Below are 18,778 nucleotides of genomic sequence, written 5' to 3' on the forward strand. Positions count from 1 at the left end.
CAAATTTTTAGAAAATTCCAAACGAATGCCATCTGAGTTAAGAGAAGATTGATATTGCAGAACTAGTAATATAAGAGACATTGTTAAAGACAAAATTCCATCAATTCATGTGTTATATTTTTTGCTTTATCCTTAACTACTGCTATTCTATTCATTTTCCCCTAATATTTTAGTCCTTTCTTTACATTATTATTTTCTTTCTGACAGGTAGTATAGGTGATTATGATTGCATTAATATAGATACGGCTCCAGAAATTTCACTGCACCATACTTTCACCATTCATAAGCAACGCCACTACGAAATTTTAGCAGTTACAAATTAAAGTGAGAATACTTATCACATGACAATAGTTAGATGATAAATGTGAATGCAAGAACATATCTTGAAAGTTCGTTACACTAAAAATTAAATAAATTTATTTAAAAAAATAATACTTCCTCCGTTCCAAATTTCCTAATTCAATTTTTTATTTTACTTGTTATTTTTCATTAATCAAGACAAGATAATTTTTTTTTCCTTTTTTATCCTTAGTATTAATTGTTTTATCTCCAAATTAAAATGTAAACATTATTTAATAAAGGTACTATGGTAAAATAGTCATGTTATTAATTATTTTTCTTAATCAATGTGCAATGTCACATTGGAACGAGTAAAATAGAATGGAGGGAGTATATTGTTATTCTTATTTTTCCCTCATTAAAAAATAATTAAAAATAATTTTGCTATTTTGTAAGGAAATAAAGAGGTTAGGGTGTAAATTGTAAAAAAAAATAGGATAGGATATAAGTTAAAAAAAGGAAGACACCTTGGAGTGTAAAATGTAAGGGACCCAAAAGGATAAATTATAAAAATAAATAGGATAGGGTGCAAGGTGTAAAATGCAAGGGACCCAGCAATTCGAGCTCCTATTATTAATAGGGAAAGAAAAGAACTTACTGAGGCATACATGGAAGCATTGATTCCTGAACCTACTCCTGTCAACGTCAAAAGATTCAAGAAAGGTTTGTGGAGGAAGACTACCCCAAAAGGTCTAAATTTAAAGAAGTTTATTGAAGCAGTCGGATGGGACTCTTATTCATGACAGTTCCTATGTTGGTTGAAGATGCTTGGGAAGATGATTCTAGCAGTCATATTATGGAAGAGGTGATAGACCATGATACTATAATGAGAGTAGAGGATAAAGAGAATCTTGGAATTTCAGCTGAAAATCCCCCGAATATGGGACTTGGGAGTAACATGGCGTGAAAGGCTTTAAGCATGGCATAAAATTCTTATGAAGGAGAAGATAACAGAATAATTAGATTTAGTAAATGTGAGGTATGTGGTTGAATTTGACATGAAGGAAGTTGAGAACAGCCTTCGTAAAGATTTGATTGAGAAGACGAGTAAAACCCAAGGAACCAGGGCATTGTGGATCTCCAAAATATGGTGGAGATACCGCCCCAAACTTTCCTATACCTATTTTCTTCAAAAACTTGATATTTCTGAGGTGGCTGCTATTGTGTTCACAAAGGACCTGAAGCAAGTGTTTGTCACAATGAAAGAAGGATTCCCGCTTGAATGTAATGTTGATATTCCACTAGATCCTTTCTTATTTGAGATGATATCAAGTTCTGGAGCTGAAGTAGATCTACTTCAGAAGCGGCAGATTCATTATTTTTTCAAAGTTTTTTTTGCTTTATTGCCTGGGATACTGATTTTGTGGTTTATAAGAGAATCTATGATGCTTCTGCACATCACGACAAGGCGTCTCCTCTATAAGAAATATAATCAAATCTTTGATATGGCTTATGCTGAAAATTTTATTCTGCCAGTTGGAGAAGTTGGTGAGACAAAATCGATGTATAAAGAAATAGTTTTGGGAGGAGATGTTTGGGATCTTTTGGATGAACTGATGATTTATATGGGAAATCCAATGCAATATTATGAGAAAGATGTCAAATTTGTGTGGGGTGTGCTTCTATCTGGACCCCCTAGAACAGGTAAAACACTATTTGCTCGGACACTTGCAAAAGAAAGTGGGATACCTTTTGTATTTGCTTCTGGTGCAGAGTTTACTGATAGTGAAAAGAGTCGCGTTGCATGAATCAATGAAATATTTTATGTTGCTAGAAGAAATGCTCCATCTTTTGTATTTATAGATGAGATTGATGCTATTGTTGGAAGGCATGCAAGAAAGGATCCGTGCAGGAAGGCAACATTCGAGTCTCTGATTACTCAGCTTGATGGGGAGAAAGAAAAAACTGGTGTTGATAGGTTTTCACTAAGACAAGCTGTCATATTCATCTGTGTAACCAATCAGCCAGATGAACTGGATTTAGAATTTTTCCGCACTGGACGTATTGACAGACGTGTGTATATTGGTCTACCGGATGCAAAGCAACGAGTACAAATTTTTGGAGTTCACAGTGCTGGGAAGCAGCTTTAGGAGAATGTTGCCTTTGAAAAACTCGTCTTTCGTACAGTTGGATATTCTGGGGCAGACATAAGAAATCTAGTAAATGAAGCTGGAATAATGTCTGTAAGAAAAGGGCATTCGAAGATCTAGCAGCAGGATATTGTTGATGTTTTGAACAAGCAATTGCTCAAGGGTATGGGTGTTCTCCTGACAGAGGAAGAGCAGCAGAAGTGTAACCAAAGTGTATCTCGTGAAAAAAGATGACTCTTGGCAGTACATGAAGATGGTCTTATTGTCTTGGTGCACTTGTCCCCTCAATTTGATTGGCATGCTTTTTCTCAGCTTCTATCTGGGGGCAAGGAAACTGCGGTATCAGTTTTCTACCCCGGAGAAGATGTGGCTGATCAAGGCTATACAACCTTTAGCTACATGAAAATGCAAATGGTAGTAGCTCATGGCGGGCGCTGTGCCGAACGTATTGTATTTGGTGATGACATTACTGATGGAGGAACAGATGATCTTGAAAAGATTACCAAGATTGCTCGGGAAATGGTGATAAGTCCTAGAAACTCTAGGTTGGGCCTTACTGCTTTGACAAAAAGAATAGGATTGGCTGATCAACCTGACAGCCCTGATGGTGAGATTATAAAATACAAGTGGGATGATCCTCATATTATTTCTGTTGATATGACAGTTGAAGTTTCTGAGCTATTTACTCGTGAATTAACAAGGTATATTGATGAGACAGAGGAACTTGCTATGAGGAGGTTGATAGCCAACCGACATATCCTGGATTTGATTTCCAATGAGCTTCTTGAATGCTCGAGAATCATTGGATTGGAAGTAGAAGACAAAATGAGAGGGTTAGGCCTGCCATGTTTGAAGATTTTGTAAAGCCTCTCCAAGTAAACGTGGAGGAGGAAGGATCACTGCCTCATAATGACCGTTTGAGTTATCAACCGCTAGACATATATCCCGCACCCCGTCCCAGATGTCAAAATCCGTGGTGGTTGTATGAAATTTCTTGTCAGACTTGTTATTTTTCTTCTACGGGTACTAGAATCTGTATTAATACAACAACAACTTCATAACAAGTTCACGTATGAACAAGAACAGTTTTGAAGTTCTTTAACACCTTCAACACAAAATTATTACTAATCTATCCAAGAAGTGTATAAGATATCAGAAAATAGATAAAACAGAAATTTTAGACCAAGTCCCCCAAGTTCACGAAGTGTCCTTAAGGAATAATTCCCCTCACTATATCCGAGGTTATGGAATTTTTCTCCCAGGATAAAATGGCCTTCAATCCAATTATAGCGGTACCTCAAATAATTGAATTCCACGAACGCACTCAACGGTTTGAATAATCACACAGAATATTTTTAAGAGAAGAAGAGTTTTGTATTCTGAAAAATTTTGTCTCTTAAACCTGTGGATCAAAGCAGGCTTAAATAGCCTATCATATGCCTCTTCGAAAAGGTGGCAGTGGTTCACTGAAATGGTGTGTCTTTTCTGAAAATTCATGTCCATTCATCCAAAGACCATGTTCTTTTCTGAACAGGTATACCCATTCACGAAATAGTGCATCAGTTCAAAAACAGTGTATCAGTTCGTTGAAGAATTGCATCAGTTCGAAATACTGTTTCGAAATCTGCATGCATGCATAAATGGAGGATTACTGTTGTGTTTTTTCCTTTGGCATTCGGATTAAAATTTCTATCAAATAAACTTTGTCCAAAAAGATAGATCTCATCGATCGATCATTTGCCAAATCCAAATCCAAATTCGAGCCGAGCGAGCGACGACGACGATGCGAGGCATCTCTTATTTCTTGCCTCACTTAGCATGTGGAAATGTGTTTCACAATATAAATACTTTAAAGCTTCTTTCTCCCACCAATGTGGGAGAATTTTAGTAAGCTTTCCTATTTTGAGCACACTTTCCATTTTGGTGTAAACTCAATTTTTTCTTCCACTTAATTCCCTCCATTTTTCTTTCAAACGCACACATAGAACCCAACAATCCCCCACATAAATGGGGAGTGGCTATTTTTTTTCATAAACGTTTTACGAACAAGTATGTGATCATCAAGCAAAGACTGATTGCATCTGGATAAGTGGGTTTCCCTTTATATTTTTCGTAGTAAACATGCATCGGATGCACTCGGTCAATCGGTAGATTTGATATCTTTGAACCGTCGCACTTTAATGTACACCTAGACAACACATGTCACATAACCAGCCTTTTACCATTTATGGTTCTCACGGTTTTGTTTTTTCAGCCATGAACATATCCCAGTTTCATGAGAGCTTAGAGAATAGGCCTTTACTAACATTCTCCTTGAAGTGGCTTCCACTTTGCCCTCACATAGGTGATTTCTAAATGTTTAATTCTATAGATTAAACTATTTGGTCAAATCTGTCAAATTTAGATAATCATTAAAAGACTTTTCACCTTAAGTCTTATCCTAGTTTACGATACATTATCTACATCATGAGAATGGGTTGGGTAATTGACAATGTTGAACCTGTCAGACACAACTTTGTATGATCTCCTTGAACCCTCTAGTCTGCTAGGTAGAGTTACCGTCATGCTGACTTGTCCTAGGCCTTAAACCTATTCCCTTGGATGTCCTTTCCATTCCTTCTCTAGATAGGCCTTTTGTAAGTGGATCCGACACATTATTCTTTAACTTTACATAGTCAACAGTGATAATTCCACTAGAGAGAAGTTCCCTAACAGTATTATGTCTCCGTCGTATGTGACGGGATTTACCGTTGTACACCATGTCCCCTGCCCAACCTATTGCCGCTTGACTATCTCACTGTATACATACTGGTGCCACTGTTTTGGGTCAATATGGAATATCTTCCAAGAAATTCCGGAGTCATTCTGCTTCTTCGTCGGCTTTATCCAATGCGATAAATTAAGATTCCATTGTAGAACGAGCAATACAAGTCTGTTTGGATGATTTCCATGAGACTACTCCTCCACCGATAGTAAATACATATCCACTTGTGGATTTTAGTTCGTTCGATCCGGTGATCCAATTTACATCACTATATCCTTCAAGTACCGCAGGATATTTATTATAATACAAGGCATAATCTTGAATGTATTTAAGATACCCCAAAACTCTTTTCATTGCCATCCAATGAGTTTTGTTGGGATTACTCGTGTACCGACTCAATTTACTGATAGCGCATGTTATGTCTGGTCGTGTACAGTTCATTATATACATTAAACATCCCAATACTCTTGCGTACTCCAATTGTGAGTCACTTTCATCTTCATTCTTTCGAAGTGCAAAGCTCACATCCAATGGAGTCTTGGCAATACCGAATTCCATATACTTGAACTTGTCAAGTACATTTTTGATATAATGAGACTGTGACAATGCCAAACCTTGTGGAGTTTGATGGATTCTTATACCTAAGATCACATCTGCAACTCCAAGGTCTTTCATATCAAACTTGCTCTCGAGCATTCTTTTTTATGCATTTATGTCAGAAATGTCTCTACTGATGATCAACATATCATCCACGTATAAACAAATAATGATTTGGTTATTTGGAGTGTCTTTAATATAAACACATTTATCACATTCATTTATTTTGAATCTGTTTGTCAACATGGTTTGGTCAAACTTCGCATGCTATTATTTTGGTGCTTGCTTTAGTCTATACAATGACTTAATAAGTTTACACACCTTGTTTTCCTTTCCTGGAACCACAAAACCCTCAGGCTATTCCATGTATATTTCTTCCTCTAGTTCTCCATTTAGGAAAGTGGTTTTCACATCCATTTGATGAATTTCCAGACCATATACCACAGCCAAGGCAATTAACATTCGAATCGATGTTATCCTTGTTACTGGCGAGTATGTATCAAAGTAATTAAGGCCTTCTTTTTATTTGAAGCCTTTTACTACAAGTCTTGCCTTGTATTTGTCAATAGTACCATCCGTTTTCATCTTCCTTTTGAAGATCCATTTAGAACCTAAAGGTTTATTTTCGAGAGGAAGATCAACCAATTCTCATGTATGGTTGCTTAAGATTGAATCAATCTTACTATTGACTGCCTCTTTCCAAAAAGATGAGTCCGAAGATGACATCGCTTTCTTAAATATTTGAGGCTCATTTTCTAAGAGAAATGTTACAAAATCTGATCCAAACAAAGTAGACGTTCTTTGACGTGTACTACGTCTTGGATTTTCTTCATTATGTACATCCTTACTTGGTTCATCTCGAGGTCGTTTAGACCCCCCACGAGACTGTTCATGTCTAGTTTTATACGGATAAATATTTTCAAAGAATTCAGCATTGTCTGATTCAATTATCGTATTTTCATTAATATTTGGATGTTTGAATTTATGATCCAAAAATCAACATGCTTTACTACTTTTAGCATATCCTATGAACATGCAGTCCACCGTCTTAGGTCTTATCTTAACCCTTTTAGGCTTAGGAATTTGAACCTTTGCTAGACACCCCCACACTTTGAAATATTTCAAGTTGGGTTTCCTTTCTTTCCATTTTTCATAAGAAATTGATTGTGTCTTACTATGGGGAACTCTATTGAGTATACTATTGGCTGTAAGGATAGCCTTCCCCCATAAGTTTTGCGATAAACCGAAACTTATAAGCAAGGCATTCATCATTTCCTTCAAAGTTTGATTTTTTCTTTCCGCAATTTCGTTAGATTGAGATGAATACAGGGCCGTAGTTTGATGGACAATTCCATTCTCTACACATATTTCGATGAAAGGAGATTCATATTGTCCACCCCTATCACTTCTTATCATTTTTATCTTTTTATCTAACTAGTTTTCAACTTCAGTTTTCTATTACCTAAACGCATCTATTGCTTTATCCTTACTATTTAGCAAATAAACATAACAATATCTAGTGCGATCGTCAATAAAAGTTATGAAATACTTTTTCCCACCACATGATGGTGTAGACTTCATATCACAAATGTCAGTGTGTACTAAGTCTAAAAGATTGGAATTCCTTTCAACAGACTTATAAGGATGCTTTGCATACTTTGATTCTACACACGTTTGACACTTTGATTTATTGCACTCAAAGTTCAGTAAAACTTTTAAGTTAATCAATTTTCGTAATGTTTTATAATTAACATGGCCTAAACGTTCATGCCATAAATCATAAGACTCAAGAAAATAAGAAGAATTTGAACTTTTATTTATATCAACATTCATTACATTCATCTTATAAAAGCCCTTGGTAAGATAGCCTTTTCCTACATACATTTCTCCTTTGCTAATCACAATATTTCCAGAAACGGTTACACATTTGAATCCGTTCTTGTCTAGAAGTGAAACAGAAATTAAATTTCTACGTGACTTCGGAACATATAAGACATTTTTAAGTGTCAAGACCTTTCCTGAAGTCATTTTCAAGCATATTTTTTCTGTTTCTTCTACCTTAGCAGTAGCGGAGTTAGCCATGTAGATCATTTCTTCTACTTGAGCCGGAGCGAATGACGAAAACAACTCTTTGTTGGCGCATACATGGCGGGTGGTATCATAATCCATCCACCATTCACGAGGATTCCCCACCAAGTTGCATTCTGAGAACATAGCACACAGATCATCGCATTCTTTATTGGATTCAATCATATTTGCTTGATTCTTTTTCTTGTCTTTCTTCGGGGTACGACAATCCGTGGACTTGTGGCTAATCTTGCCACAATTGAAGCATTTTCCCTTGAATTTCTTCTTGGGTTGATTGCTTCCTTGTTCAACTTTCTTCCTTTTCTTAGAATTGTTTTGGTCATCTTCCACAATATGTGCTCCATTAATTGCAGAATTTTCTTTTGACCTTCTTTCGGCAGCTTTATTATCCTCTTCAATACACAGTTAGACATTAAGATCTTCGACAGTCATCTCCTTGCATTTATGCTTCAAGTAGTTTTTGAAGTCTTTCCACGTTGGTGGTAGCTTCTCAATTATCGTTGCTACTTGGAAAGCATCATTCACAATCAAACCTACAAAACAGTTTATGTAAGTATTAAGAACTTTTTCAAGTTGTTCAACTAAGGTATTTTTCAAAGATATACCTTCTGTTAGGAGATCGTGGATGATTACTTGCAATTCCAGCACTTGAGAGACAACCGATTTGCTATCTATCATTTTAAAGTCCAGGAACCTTGCAACAAAGAATTTCTTAATTCCCGCATCCTCTGTCTTGTATTTTCATTCTAGTGCCCCCCACAATTCCATCGATGTCTTAGTTCCACTGTAAACATTATAAAGGTCGTCTTGGAGACCACTCAATATATAATTCCTGCAAAGGAAGTCCGAGTGCTTCCAAGCTTCTACAATCATGAAATGCTCTTTGTCCGAGGTTCCCTCGAGTACCTCAGGAGCATCCTCACTAGTGAACTTTTGAAGGCATAGTGTTGTGAGGTAGAAGAACATCTTCTGCTGCCATCGCTTAAAGTCAATGCCCGCAAATTTTTCAGGTTTCTTCACATGTGCCATAGGTTGCGGAGCATTTACTCGACTTGTTGAGGCAATACTAGTTGCCCCACAGTCGTAGCCGCATCTTGCATTTAACTTTCGTTAGTCATTTTTTCTGTCACCACAAGACAATAATATTTAGTATTTTCATAATACTACTTATAAAGTTAAGCAACTTTAAATTCTTCTTCTTGTTTCTAGTTAACAATGAAGTTTTTATGACTTCCAATTGTCAATCGAGTGAATTTTAAACTTGTGATGAAGATTTTATGTCTTCTAATCACTAGTTAAATTCAAACGGAGTAGAAAGCTTAAAGCTTTAATCTCCAAAAACAAGTAATACAAATTCTAAAACTATTCCTTAAGATTGTTATTTTCCTTCTACGGGTACTAGAATCTGTATTAATACAACAACAACTTCATAACAAGTTCATGTATGAACAAGAACAATTTTGAAGTTCTTTACCACTTTCAACACGAGATTATTACTAATTTATCCAAGAAGTGTATTAGATCGTTGAAGAATTGCATCAGTTCGAAACACTGTTTCGAAATCTGCATGCATGCATAAATGGAGGATTACTGTTGCGTTTTTTCCCTTTGGTATTCGGATTAAATTTCTGTCAAATAAACTTTGTCCAAAAAAGTATATCTCATCAATCGATCATTTACCAAAATCCAAATCTAAATCCAAAGCCGAGCGAAGACAACAACACAAGGCATCTCTTATTTCTTGCCTCACTTAGCTTGTGGAAATGTATTTCACAATATAAACACTTTAAAGCTTCTTTCTCCCACCAATGTGGGAGAATTTCAGTAAACTTTCCTATTTTGAGCACACTTTCCATTTTGGTGTAAACTCAATTTTCTCTTCCACTTAATTCCCTCCATTTTCCATTCAAACACACACATAGAATCCAACAAGACTTACATCGGAAGTCTGCGGCCAAGTAATGAACGTTGAGGTGCAGAGATGATGTCCAGGGTCACAAGCAATCGAACAACAGTAGGTTTTATAATGCTGACGTTGCTTTGATAAAGGGTTACGGTGAGCTTATCTTCTACAAGCTGTTGGACAATAACATTGTAAAATTGGATAAATGTAGTTATGTTCGTGAAATCTTCCCTTTTCGGTCAGATTTAGAGCCAATTGGTCTGAAGTTCACACAAGCCAACATTATTTCTTCCAGCAAACATCTATATCGTCCCTTTTGAGTTTTCTTAGTTATTATTTTCATTTTTGTTTTCGATAGTTTATTGTTTTCTTATATATGAGACAATTGTTTTAATGATCTGCCAATTCTAGTCAAACGTACGTTGAAAATCGCAGAAATTATAATGCATTCATTGGTTAACGTATTGCTGCTAAGAAAGTTTGTTCTAGTTTAGCCTCAACTAAGTTGAAGTTTAAATAACAACCTCAATAGTACGGGAAGGATGCAAAAATTCAAATAGTCGAGCCTTCTTCTTTGCACTGAGGCCTAGTTGATTGTTTGATAATTGAAGCGTAAATGTCATCAGAATTGTTTTGATAAATGGTAGGGTGCATTTAGCATAATAAAAACAGGATTAAATCAACTACGTCCTTCATGAATCTGAGTAAAAATATAAACTCAACAAAAAGATGCAAAGCTCCGGTCAGACCCAAAAACTTACTCTAAGCAATGTATGTTTAAATGTGTAAAAATAAAGTACAATAAACAAAAACTTTAAATGGTCAAATATTGCTCGATAATGAACAAAAATATACTCTCAACCCCGAAAGTTGGACGGATACATACACAAGACTAGACCCTATCAGGTCCCAAGTTGGAAACTTATGAGAAAAGGGGCTTACAACAACTGGCTTGATAACACGAGACATCCTCTGGAAGAAAAGTAAAAATTCATATAGCGGACCAATAGTTTTGCATTAGATGAAGTTTCTTTTTTGCAATTAACGAATACAATAGCTCATTTGGAGTATATTTTTGTAATTATATTGGGTATGTATCTTTTAGCTACTTAGGTATGTAAGTATTTGTAGTATATCTTGGTTGAAGCCAGTGTTTCTCGCAATTTGATAATGTTTAATTTTGATAATCGCGCCCTTCACGAGTTATAGAGAGTTAACTAGTGTCCTGCTTTTGTTCATTCATTGAGACAAGAAATATGGCTGATAAAATGAAATCGTAAGTTATTTGTTTTATAGTTTGTTTGTCGACATGTAACTGATGTTGTTAAGGAATACGAGCTGTTGAAAAGGAACTTCAGTGAGACCGGCTGCTTTGGGTTTGGTATTCGCGATCACGTTGATCTTGGAATTAAATTAAGTAAGCTGATCATCATTTAGTTCTCTTTCTGGTTTATAGCTTTCATGATTTACATAATTAGCTGAGCTGCATACAAAGGTAATCTGGAGCTAGTCTACTTTCTTTTTTCCTGTTTAAAACATGAAAATTCCATTAGCTCTTTTGTTAATACTGCATAAATTAAATCAAATACTCCTGGGATAAAATAATAGTCTCGGGATAAAATTTTTAGTGCACCATTTGGTTGTCAAGGTCGGAATAACTTATTCCACCATTTGCACCATAGTGATGGGATAAGTTATCCCATATGGATGGTGAGATAAGTTATCCCGGGTAATCCCGGAATAACTATTTTCCAACCAAACAACCCGAGCCATGAATGGTTGCCATGTCTTACCATATATATTAACCTTGAAAGATGTGTGTGCCTATGCTATTTTGCATTTAAACAATTTCACATCCATTGGATGCCTTTATAACTTATAAGGTTACATTCTTTAATAGATAAGAAGGCTCCAATTACCCCGAGATTAGCATTTTCATAAGCCGAAAATAAATAGAGAAAAGGATTGGAGTTATTATGAAATAATATAAAAAGAATAAGGTAGAAAGAAGAGAGAAAGTTCTTGTTTCTCTTGAACTATGATTTCAAGCAGAACCCTTTATTCACCGAAAACCAACCTCGTCCCCAAGTTAAGGCTTAAACTTTTCTCCAAAGAAATAATAAAGATAGACATTTACTGTAATAACAAATACATTTATGGAGTTTTATTTATTCTTTTTTAAAAAATAAACTTGAAGGATTGCCTCAACTAACTTTTCTCAATTTCATACAAGAAAAACATGATTCGGGGAAATAATAGTACCAACTTATAATACTGCTAGAGAATCGATCCATGCAAAAGTTCAAATTTTAGACGCAAATTTTAGTACTAGCAATTAATAATGTTTCAAAACTTTCCATATGTTATACTCCTATATTATTTGTGTTTAGCTTATTATTTGATCTACTAAAACTTTTCATATATTATACTCCTATATTATTTGTGTTTAGCTTATTATTTGATCGGAAAATTTTACAATGGAGAGTCATAACCAACAAAGGTTGTGTGACCCTCCATTAGTTTTTTTGACACATAAGTTGTGGACCCTCCATTAGTTTTTTGACACATAAGTTGTGGGCCCTATCTTTTTAAATTTTATAGTGAAAGCAATGAATAAGAGAGAGAAAATATATTTAAATAAATATAAAAATTGAATAAATTATGTTAGGTAAATATAAAAAATAAAAAAGAGGAGAATTATATGGCTCTTGTCTGATGTAATAACGTGTACGGTAAAAATAATTTTTTTTCTTTATGATTTCATAGAAGTCCATGTAAATTTTTTATCGTTATTTGAGATAAAAAGTACATCAAATTTATGCATTGATCCTATTTTTATTAATACATATTCCATTCGTTTAAATTTATGTTTTTTTCAAAAAAAATAAAAAAGACATACTTTTATATTTAGTACAATAACATTTCTCATGAAATCTCACAAATGAGATTTGGAGAAAGTAGAGCGTATGCAGACTTTATCAGAAGGGGTGCTTTATTTTTTTATTTTATTAATAATCTATTTATAAAATAATATGTAATTTGTTATTCCCAATTAATAATTTATAACAACACAAATTTTTGGGTTATAAAATATTATATTTTATCTCAATTCAAAAATTTTTATTTTTTTAAATATGTACCGAGTCAAAACTTTCACATAAATTAAATTATATAAAATAATATTTCAATGTTTTATATTTATAGAAAAATAAGTATTTAACATTTTACGGATAAAAGCGTAAATTCTATTGGAAAACAAACTCAAAACTGTTTTCAAAGGCAAACATTAATTTTTAAACATAAATCAAAAAAATTATTCTAAAAAAAAAAATACTCACATTTTAATATTTTATAATCAAAAAGATCCTTATAAATATTGGTAGATTGAATTTCATTGTTTTTTAATTGTAAAATTGAATAAACAAGGCCTATTATTTATGTGTCAAATAACTAATGGAGGGTCACACAACTGTTTTTGTTGGTTGCGACTCCCATTGTAAAATTTTTCTTATTTGATCTACTACTTCTGGGAATGGGCTATACTAATTTCCGAATTAGTATTTTTCTTATATATAGACTTAAGACGAATAGTGGCTTGCTCACCATTGAGACTACTTGCTCCTCTTGTCATGTCCTCTCATTATAATTCTACTGCATGCAATCACTGCTTCTTCTTTCTCCAATTCTCCACTATCTTCAGAGATAATTTTTAAGTTACTAACTCAAACAATGTTGAAAACATTTGATACTTGCAAGGCCGTTAATAAAGAATGATGCGATTTGATTTTCAAATCGAGTTTCATGCCACAATTTTGTGCAAGGAGCAAATATATCTCAGAATATTTTGTCCAGAGTCTAATAAGACACAAATTAGGCAGCATAAGCAAAGAATTTGCGGAATTTATATCAATGGATGGTTGCTCAAGAATAATACAAGTAACTACAACTAACTTTAAGGGCATGTCTAGAAAGACACTCTCGTAATTAGATTTGGTGTAATTGAGTGTAATTGGGTGTAATTGGCAATGGTAATTACACTCTCCAATTTTTCAGGAGAGCTGAAAATTGCCGATAATTATATGATGTAATTACAAGCTGATTACTTTTTAATTTTATTTTTATTTTCGTTTCAATTTATTTTTTATTTTTATTATTTAAATTCTTTTTTATTTTTATTATTCTAATATCTTTTAAAGAAATATATTTTTTATTTTACATTATTTAATTCATTTTCTTACTTCTCATTTCCAACTTTTTTTTTCTTGTGATTCCATGCAATTATTCATATTATTTATTGTTTATTTTTCTTATTTAGTATAATTGTGTTGGTACTTTAATTTTATAGAACACATTGTTGAATAAGGTTATAAACTTATATTTTTTTCTTTGAATAATATTTATGTTAGTTATGTTGAAATTTGACATAAGAGTATTATATAAAAAAATTGTTGAATTTTGAACTTATGCATACTTTTGGTTTCAATTTATTTGTTTTACTAGTATTGACTTGATATTTCATATTATTTTAGTAGTTAGAATTGATAGATTATCTTTTTGTCAAACATGTATTCCATGATGGTCTTAATTAAAATATCTTAATTTGAAAAATATATATTAATTATTTTTTTATAATGTTAGTTAAGAACATATGTTTGTCAATTAATATATTTTTAAAAAACCATATGCATCTTAATACCTAATTTAATATCCTTTATAGAGCCCTTATTTATCAAATATTAGTATTTTAATTTTTTGGTAATTAACTTCTGTTTTAAAATTTTAATATAACCATGATTACACTTGTACAACCAAACGATACATTGCGATAATGCAATGACAAATAAATAGGTCTTTGTAAGTCTGGTAATTATTACCCTAATAATTACATCAATTTCAATTATCAATTGGCTATCCAAATAGACCCTAAGATGAAGATTGTGGCCTCCTCAATGCAAGGGTTGTGATGTTTGTTAATGGGTGGCTCAATGGTAAAGCCGGTAAAGAGTTTAGTTTAGGCCACCAAAATATTGAAGCCTAAAAAATTTTTAACTGTGAATTTAATGATTTTATTATCACTTAAGAAAATAATAAAGATTGTAAAAAAAAATCAAATTGATATAAAATAAAAAAAGAAAACTATCTTTTAACAAATATTTTATAATTTTCTATCAAATAACTTAAATCTTTATATTGATAAATAAATTTTTTACAACAAAATCTAGTTACTATATTGCAAACACGTCACTAACATCTTATCAATTAGAATAAATCCTTAATTTTATATTAATATGTTTACTAAATTTTTATATCATTAAGAACATTGTATTAAAAACAACAACTGTGAAAAAATAAAGGAGATCTTTCAAAAATAGAAGTATATTGCTATAAAATCCACATTTTACATAATTACCATTTATAACCGTTATTCAATTTATGCCCGCTGTATTTGGTTTTACAGATAATATGTATTCATATAAAATATGAATACAGTTCGTATTTAGTCACACCAAAAATGAAATTCAATATTTTTAAAAATAAAAAAATCTCAATCACGCTTATCTCGTTGAACTGAATATTTTTTTGCCTAACACTACCATTATCTTTTTTTTGTGTGTGTGTTTATCCCCTTTTTTCTTTTTCTTTTTTCTATTTTTTCCTACTTTTATTTTTTTCGTTTCTTTCTTTTTATTTTTTTCTCTCTTTAATCTCTAACTTCTATTTCTCTTTCTTCTTTTCTTTTATTCTTTGATTTTTTTTTATTTTCTTTTTGGTACTTATTTTCTTTAATATTTTTTTGTTCTATTTTATATTTTTTGTATTTTCAAAAAATATGACTAGTCGAGCACAAGTCATGGATGATAACGTAAATACCACAATTATTTATCGTATTTGTAGTCACACCGCCATTTATATTTTTGTATTTATTGATACAACTATATTTATATTTGTATTTTAAATTTAGCACTTGTATTTATATTTTATAGTTTGCATTTGTATTTGTATTTAATAGTTCGCACTTGTATTTGTATTTGTTAGTTTGTGCCATCATTTATATTTTATATAATTCACACTTATATTTTAAAGAACTATTTTGTATTTGTATTTTCTAACTGATTGCATATTATATTGGATTATATTTATATTATGATTTTATTGTGTTTGTATATTTAGATTATATTTGGATTATACTTGTATTTGTATTCTATTTTCTTAATTACCTTTTTAGTTTAAAGAACTTATTTTGTATTTGTATTTGTAAGTTGATTGCATATTGTATTTAGTCGTGACTATGTACAATTTATCATTTATATTTGTATACAAATAAGTAAGTGCATTAATTGTATTTTCTTGATTCTAAAATATATAAATATGTAATGTATCATTTGTTACAAATGTACCATTTCATATTTGTATATCAAAATTATTATTCATATTTGTAAATAAACAAATATCACTTGATACAAATATAATGACAAACAAATGAAACAAATGATTTTACAAATACAAATACAATATGTATTTGTATATATTGTATTTGTATAAAAATTTGAGTTGTATTTATTTGTATCAATAAATACAACTCGTATCAATAAATACAAACAAATATTTGTGGAAAGAAAATCAATCGTTCTTTTTCAATAATTAAAAAATACAAATGATAGTTCACACTTGTATATATATGTTATAGATCGCATTTGTATTTTATAGTTCACACTTGTATTTATATGTTATAGTTCGTATTTGTAATTATATTTTATAGTTTGCACTTGTGTTTGTATATTATAGTTTGCATTTGTAGTTGTATTTTATAGTTCGCACTTGTATTTGTGTTTGCTAGTTCGCACAAATGAAAAGAAGGAGAAAAATTGAAAAGAAAAAAAAAAGGAGAAAAAATGAAAGAAAAAGGAGGAGGAAAAATGAAAGAAAAAGGAGGAAAAAATACAAAAAAAGAAAAAAAAAAGAGAGTAATAGAAAATAAGAAAAAAAAGAGAAAAAATAAAAAGGAAAAAAAGAAAAAAACGAAGGAGAAAAAAAACAAAAAAAGAAGAAGAAAAATGAAAAAATGAATAATAAAAAAAAAGTGAAAAAATAAAGAGAAAGCAACAAAAAAAGGAAACAAAAAGAATAATAGAAAATAGAAAAAGAGAGAAAATACATGAGAAAAGTTATGAATTATAATTAGAAATAATTAATAGGCAAGAGGGGGCTATGAATTGTAATTAATTAAAAATTAGACTTTAAGTGGTAATAAAAATCCAATAATAACTAATTCGGGTAATTTTTCCAAATAAATAGACAACTGTCGATTATTATTTTTTATGTATATTTTTATACACTTAAAATTTTTCGTTAAAATTTTTTGAACCATTCTAAGTTGTTATTCTAATAAAAAAATTGGTGTGCTTCCTAAACTACAAAACATGAGCAATATATGGATACTACTAAATACTTACTGAACATAGATTATTTACTTACTGCAGAGTGTTAAGAATAAAAAGAGAAAAAATAGAAACATAGAAGAATTTTAAAGCAAGAGGAGAGATTGATCATAGTGGTGCTGTCTTAGTTATAGTTATTATAGTTATAGAGGGATTCAAAGTTAGCTATATCACGGAGCTCGAAAGTAGAAGTAGATGTATTGCTTTTCTAAGATCCGTTATTCTACTAAAAAAAAATTATCTTATTGAGCTGAGATTAAATTCTTTAAATTTCAAGATTACAAGGTTATCGTTTATCAAAACTTTGATCACTAGTCACTCTACACGTGCAATACACGTGTCTCACAGTGAGTTAATAAATAATTTTGAACAACGACATTAAATATTGTAACGTATTCTAAAGAATAAAAATAAATTAAAAATATATAAAACTTCATATAAGATAGTTGAAACATACATATTTTACTACCTTTGGTATTATGCTTCGAAGGAACCATCATATTTTATATAGAATTTAAGTTTGGTGCACCGTTGGTGTATTTTCTTTTATATTATCAAGTGATTTTTATCTATTATAGCGGGTCATTCATTTCTCAAGTAAAAATGTAAAAATGGATAACCTGCTACAACAGGTAAAAACTGATCCATTCCGAATCGACCGAATTGGTATGGAAATTGTAACATGGGAAAACCACGGAAAACACGACTTATTTGAATAACCTGGTGACCTACCAATTGTAGAAGTAGGATTTTTGGCAAGCAATAAGCGGATCCAACCTTTCTTCTTCCTTTTCAAGCAGATGCCGAACCTCATTATTTAGCGGCTCTCCGAAGTCCCAGAGGTGTAAGCGGTTCTGATAGGCGGGACAAAGCGCTTTCAATGGTGATGATGATGTAAAAAAAAAGATACACCAACAGTGCACCAAATTTAAACTTTTTTATATGTGTATGTTTTTAATTAAAACTACATAATGAAGCGCCATTTATGCGTCAAATAATATTGCAATTTTAAATTTATTTATAGCTCTTTAATTAATTTGTCAAAAAAGTAAGTATCATATTTTTGAATAAACACAATAGAAAATATAAGTAGAAATCACACTATATAATAAAATATAACTTCTTATTTTTATAAAATCAAATAATAACTACAACTTATTTAAGTTTTCATAATTAACATTAAAATATCATATACTCTAATGCTTATTTTAACATCAGGTCAAACACATTTTCATAAATCAAACAACTAATTTTAATGTTTTTCTTTTTTTTTGCTATATTTGACAATTATACAACAACAAGATACTCAGTGTATTCCCACATAGTGGAGTCTGGGGAGAATAGAGTATACGCAGACCATACCACTACCTCAGGTGAAGTAGAGAGGCTGTTTTTGATAGACCTCCGGCTTAGGAACGACAACAGTATAACAAACACTAAAGATAAGCGCATATAAACTAGTACAGTACGCAAAATAAACTAATCGTATAACAAATACAAAAGATAAGTGTATAAAAACTAGTACAGTATGCAAAATAGTTACACGATAACACTAAAA

General features: G+C 31.7%; 1 pseudogene; it reads left to right on the forward strand.

The window, feature by feature from the left end:
* Positions 1-878: 878 nt before the first annotated feature.
* LOC107874008 lies at positions 879-3,490 on the forward strand (annotated as a pseudogene).
* Positions 3,491-18,778: the final 15,288 nt, after the last annotated feature.

The sequence above is a fragment of the Capsicum annuum genome, chromosome 6, assembly GCF_002878395.1.
Source record: "Capsicum annuum cultivar UCD-10X-F1 chromosome 6, UCD10Xv1.1, whole genome shotgun sequence".
NCBI classification, from domain to species: Eukaryota; Viridiplantae; Streptophyta; class Magnoliopsida; order Solanales; family Solanaceae; genus Capsicum; species Capsicum annuum.